Here is a 6496-nt window from a genome sequence, read left to right on the forward strand (position 1 = left end):
AGGGTCGTTTAAATGAAAACTGGTTCCAAGGTTAATTTGAATTACCGCAGACATTTGTGAGATATCAAGGTTAGATTTATTACTTTAGGATCGCGAATCATTCTCAAATGAGAAAACCATAAGGATGCCAGCTAATCCACCTTATTCCCTATTGTCGGAAGTTGGGGCTATCTCGGGATTCGTAGAGAGGATTAACGGGAAGGAAATCAAGAAATTCGTCTGTCGTATGCTACAGTAGCAGCCGACAGATGAATTTCTTCCCGTACCTATCCTCCACGAATCCCGAGATAAGACTATGTTCTGGCAATAGGGAATAAGGTGGATCATAAGTTAAGAAGATATGTTCCATAAGTATGAAACTTATGCTAGAGACTTACTTAGAGCTATCGCGAACGACGCGTGAATTGAGTGCACTCGGTTTTTCAGTCCATCTTCCTATTTAGTCTTTGTTAAGCCTTTTACAGAATCTATGACGTTTTGCCAGCGTCACTTCAAGACAAACTCTCAGTTACCGGTGACAAACTTATGGAACATACCTTATGACCTCATGGTGGATTGAAAATACTAGCAAGTAATAATTCGTATTCATAATAAATTAGGCAAATTCAATCGTTTAAATAGTTTTAAAAGCCATAATTAATTACTCGAGACTCAATCGCCACTCAGTGCCTAGAGATGGAGAGTTCAAACAGAGAGCTTCGAACGGTATGAGTCTTAGGATTTAAAAGGATTGTAATAAATGCTGGCGCGATTTATCTATTATGAGTAATTGAGGATCCTAGCTTTGTTTTCTATTATATTTTAACTCTGGAAGGTCTAGAAGTACAGTTCTAAATGAATAGACAAAAAGGGTAGAAACACTTTGTTTCAATCGAATTAGAGAGTGTAATTTAAATATTGTTCAAATTACAAGGGAGGTTAATTAAAGGAACTTAGTCAATTTTAAAGCAAAATATTAAGTGGTTAAAATTATTTTCTTTTCAAGCCATTTTTTATTTTGAAATATCGATAAATTTAGGAATGAAAACACCGTTATAAAGAAATTTGTTATAAATAAGTAACACAACGTTATTAAAATACAATGCCGAACCAATTCTTCTCGAATTTCTTGGCAATATCATTCGTATTTAGCTTCTTAAAATCTGTAGTCTTAATTTGATCTGTTCTAGGATCACAGAATTAATAAAGGTTTCTTTTATTGGGCTGTAATAACAAAACGCTTCAATAGTAGGAAAATTCCAGCGCAATCGCTCTTGTGAAAACTGTTTGTATCTTTCAAAATCACAGAAAATCCGAATACTTCTAATATGTTAATTTCTTGCCTAGCTATGCTAATTAGCTGGCAACTAAATAATTACAATTAGCAGTTAGAAAAATGTTTTAAACTAATTAATTTGCCAATTAGTAAATTGACATATAAACTAATTAAATTCAATAAGAAATTAGTCATTTATTTTTCAACTAATTAATTTCAATTACAAATTTCTAATTAATTACCTGTATAATTAAGGTCAAAAAATTAACCGTAAGTAAAAAATAGCACCATGAAAGAGCCCATGGACTTCCTACTCCGCCTTTGGTTATGCATTTATTGTTTTCGATAAAGGAGTATGAAAGCCTAACATCAGAAGGCAATAAGAGAGAAGGGACACACTTTATATCTCCATAATGCTTTACACTCGTAACAACAGTCTTACTAACCTCAAATCAACTACCCTTCACTGATTGGCTATCTAACTTCTGCCTTAGCTGTGACGTCACATAAGAAGGTGACGTCTCGGTTGACGAATAAAAAGTAGTTTTGTTTACAACTTTACATTGAAGGAGATAAAAATGGCCGAATTTCATGTTGATAAACGAAATCAAGCTGCCCAATTAATTTAGATACACGGGTATTGAAAACATACCAAAATCAGATAATTTGAAGGTAATAAATAGATGAAAACTAACTATTCTGAATTAATATTAAAAAATACAAATTAGTTTCTATAAAATACATACTTGAGGTTATAATTACACAAGAACGAAACATCGACAGCCCTTAGCCTTTGGAGAATGAAAATCTAGCAGACAAATGGGCCGATACCGCGGAGAACTTGAAGAACTATTTTTGCAGTAAATTGGTTATAAGCTGTGTACTTGCGCAAAGTTTTCGCGGTTTTCTTGAGGTTGGTCGGACGCTCGTTACCAAAGCAGGCTCTAATGTCTCCCTTCTCTCTTATTCCCTTCTGCTAACATGTATTATTCTCGAGAAATGAGAAAAGCCTCGAAACTTCCATCATGCTAAATTTAGTTTCATTTCATCATTTTTCTTGCCACTGTTCCTAAAACGTACTCCGGAGCTTTAAATCCATGCGCACTGCTATTAATTCAAGAGGGAAAAATCATGATCTATGACGATTTACGAAAGAGTCATAGTTTTCACTGTGAAACGGAGAGAGAGGAAACAGTGGGTGGGTTAACAATTTTTTCCCCCCTCAATACTGGTAGTGGGACGCATTCTCTCCCGTTTAGATGATTTTTTACTACAAATCGGCGAAAGAGATTAATTGAAAATCCAATTGGCTAATGTGCCAAAACTAAATCTAATTAATTTTAAAATAGATAAATGCCTTTCCGATGCACACTTATTTATTATAATTAATTCTCAATTAGCTGTAAAGTAATTAGAATTCACTTACCATTTTCAATTAGTGAAAAATGCCAATTAATTAGATTTTTAATAGCTAACTAATTAATTAGCACAGCTCGGATTTCTTGTATCTCTTTCCCCCGAGTAAAATCTATGTTTAGCAACTATACTCAGAGTTTGAGCGGTATCTCAAGAATTCTCGGATTTGAAATCATCAATATATTTTTGAAATTAACGTAACCAACGATTCATCATTTTCTGATTTAGGGTAAAAACTGACATACATTTCTCACGTAATTACCTTGATATTTCGGTGCTTCAGGAAAGTTGTGATAGTCAACTAATAGAATAAATGGAAAATTTTCTTTAGTATTTTTTAACACTCGAAAAACTTACAAGTGGGGCCTTCACTGTCATTTTTCACACTCGATAAATTTACAAGTGGGGACCTTCACAGTCATTCCAACAGACAAGTGGGGTCTTTTAAACACACATTTTGAAATTTCATGTATATTATAATTTTATAGTTAAAATATTGATTATCAGTATGAAATTTAAGTAATCAGTCCTATTTCTAGCTTAACACTTAAGTTTTGAGCTAATTTCAGGTTTACAAGTGGGGACCTAAACCGTCTTCCAACCTTATATCTGGGGACATTTGTGTATAAATTATTAGATTTTGAATTAGTGTCAAAGCCTATATGGTTCCATCAAGTATTTCAATTTCATTTTTCACACTCGATAAATTTACAAGTGGGGACCTTCACCGTCATTTCAACAGACAAGTGGGGTCTTTTAAACACACATTTTCTAATTTCATGTACATTTTAATTTTATAGTTTAAATATGGATTATTATAAAGAAATTTAGGTAATCGGACCTTTGAAAGGCTTAACACTTAAGTTTTGAGCTAATTTCAGGTTTACAAGTGGGGACCTAAACCGTCTTCCAACCTTATATCTGGGGACATTTGTGTATAAATTATTAGATTTTGAATTAGTGTTGAAGCCTATATGGTTCCATCAGGTATTTCAATTTCATTTTTCACACTCGATAAATTTACAAGTGGGGACCTTCACTGTCATTTCAACAGACAAGTGGGGTCTTTTAAACAAACATTTTCTAATTTCATGTATATTTTAATTTTATAGTTTAAATATTGATTATTATAATGAAATTTAAGTAATCAGTCCTATTTCTAGCTTTTCACTTAAATTTTGAGCTAATTTCAGGTTTACAAGTGGGGACCTAAACCGTCTTCCAACCTTATATCTGGGGACATTTGTGTATAAATTATTAGGTTTTGAATTAGTGTCAAAGCCTATATGGTTCCATCAAGTATTTCAATTTCATTTTTCACACTCGATAAATTTACAAGTGGGGACCTTCACCGTCATATCAACAGACAAGTGGGGTCTTTTAAACACACATTTTCTAATTTCATGTACATTTTAATTTTATAGTTTAAATATGGATTATTATAATGAAATTTAGGTAATCGGACCTTTTAAAGGCTTAACACTTAAGTTTTGAGCTAATTTCAGGTTTACAAGTGGGGACCTAAACCGTCTTCCAACCTTATATCTGGGGACATTTGTGTATAAATTATTAGATTTTGAATTAGTGTTGAAGCCTATATGGTTCCATCAGGTATTTCAATTTCATTTTTCACACTCGATAAATTTACAAGTGGGGACCTTCACTGTCATTTCAACAGACAAGTGGGGTCTTTTAAACAAACATTTTCTAATTTCATGTATATTTTAATTTTATAGTTTAAATATTGATTATTATAATGAAATTTAAGTAATCAGTCCTATTTCTAGCTTTTCACTTAAATTTTGAGCTAATTTCAGGTTTACAAGTGGGGACCTAAACCGTCTTCCAACCTTATATCTGGGGACATTTGTGTATAAATTATTAGGTTTTGAATTAGTGTCAAAGCCTATATGGTTCCATCAAGTATTTCAATTTCATTTTTCACACTCGATAAATTTACAAGTGGGGACCTTCACCGTCATATCAACAGACAAGTGGGGTCTTTTAAACACACATTTTCTAATTTCATGTACATTTTAATTTTATAGTTTAAATATGGATTATTATAATGAAATTTAGGTAATCGGACCTTTTAAAGGCTTAACACTTAAGTTTTGAGCTAATTTCAGGTTTACAAGTGGGAACCTAAACCGTCTTCCAACCTTATATCTGGGGACATTTGTGTATAAATTATTAGATTTTGAATTAGTGTTGAAGCCTATATGGTTCCATCAGGTATTTCAATTTCATTTTTCACACTCGATAAATTTACAAGTGGGGACCTTCACTGTCATTTCAACAGACAAGTGGAGTCTTTTAAACACACATTTTCTAATTTCATGTATATTTTAATTTTATAGTTTAAATATTGATTATTATAATGAAATTTAAGTAATCAGTCCTATTTCTAGCTTAACACTTAAGTTTTGAGCTAATTTCAGGTTTACAAGTGGGGACCTAAACCGTCTTCCAACCTTATATCTGGGGACATTTGTGTATAAATTATTAGGTTTTGAATTTGTGTCAAAGCCTATATAGTTCCATCAAGTATTTCAAATTCATTTTTCACACTCGATAAATTTACAAGTGGGGACCTTCACCGTCATTTCAACAGACAAGTGGGGGTCTTTTAAACACACATTTTCTAATTTAATGTATATTTTAATTTTATAGTTTAAATATTGATTATTATAATGAAATTTTGGTAATCGGACCTTTTAAAGGCTTAACACTTACGTTTTGAGCTAATTTCAGGTTTACAAGTGGGGACCTAAACCGTCTTCCAACCTTATATCTGGGGACATTTGTGTATAAATTATTAGATTTTGAATTAGTGTTGAAGCCTATATGGTTCCATCAGGTATTTCAATTTCATTTTTCACACTCGATAAATTTACAAGTGGGGACCTTCACTGTCATTTCAACAGACAAGTGGGGTCTTTTAAACAAACATTTTCTAATTTCATGTATATTTTAATTTTATAGTTTAAATATTGATTATTATAATGAAATTTAAGTAATCAGTCCTATTTCCAGCTTTTCACTTAAATTTTGAGCTAATTTCAGGTTTACAAGTGGGGACCTAAACCGTCTTCCAACCTTATATCTGGGGACATTTGTGCATAAATTATTAGGTTTTGAATTTGTGTCAAAGCCTATATAGTTCCATCAAGTATTTCAAATTCATTTTTCACACTCGATAAATTTACAAGTGGGGACCTTCACCGTCATTTCAACAGACAAGTGGGGTCTTTTAAACACACATTTTCTAATTTAATGTATATTTTAATTTTATAGTTTAAATATTGATTATTATAATGAAATTTAGGTAATCGGACCTTTTAAAGGCTTAACACTTAAGTTTTGAGCTAATTTCAGGTTTACAAGTGGGGACCTAAACCGTCTTCCAACCTTATATCTGGGGACATTTGTGTATAAATTATTAGGTTTTGAATTAGTGTCAAAGCCTATATGGTTCCATCAAGTATTTCAATTTCATTTTTCACACTCGATAAATTTACAAGTGGGGACCTTCACCGTCATTTCAACAGACAAGTGGGGTCTTTTAAACACACATTTTCTAATTTCATGTACATTTTAATTTTATAGTTTAAATATGGATTATTATAATGAAATTTAGGTAATCGGACCTTTTAAAGGCTTAACACTTAAGTTTTGAGCTAATTTCAGGTTTACAAGTGGGGACCTAAACCGTCTTCCAACCTTATATCTGGGGACATTTGTGTATAAATTATTAGATTTTGAATTAGTGTTGAAGCCTATATGGTTCCATCAGGTATTTCAATTTCATTTTTCACACTCGAT

This window comes from Phalangium opilio, unplaced genomic scaffold (genome assembly GCF_054372755.1).
Source record: "Phalangium opilio isolate 3A_F unplaced genomic scaffold, DU_Popi_V2 ptg000082l_1, whole genome shotgun sequence".
Classification (NCBI taxonomy): domain Eukaryota; kingdom Metazoa; phylum Arthropoda; class Arachnida; order Opiliones; family Phalangiidae; genus Phalangium; species Phalangium opilio.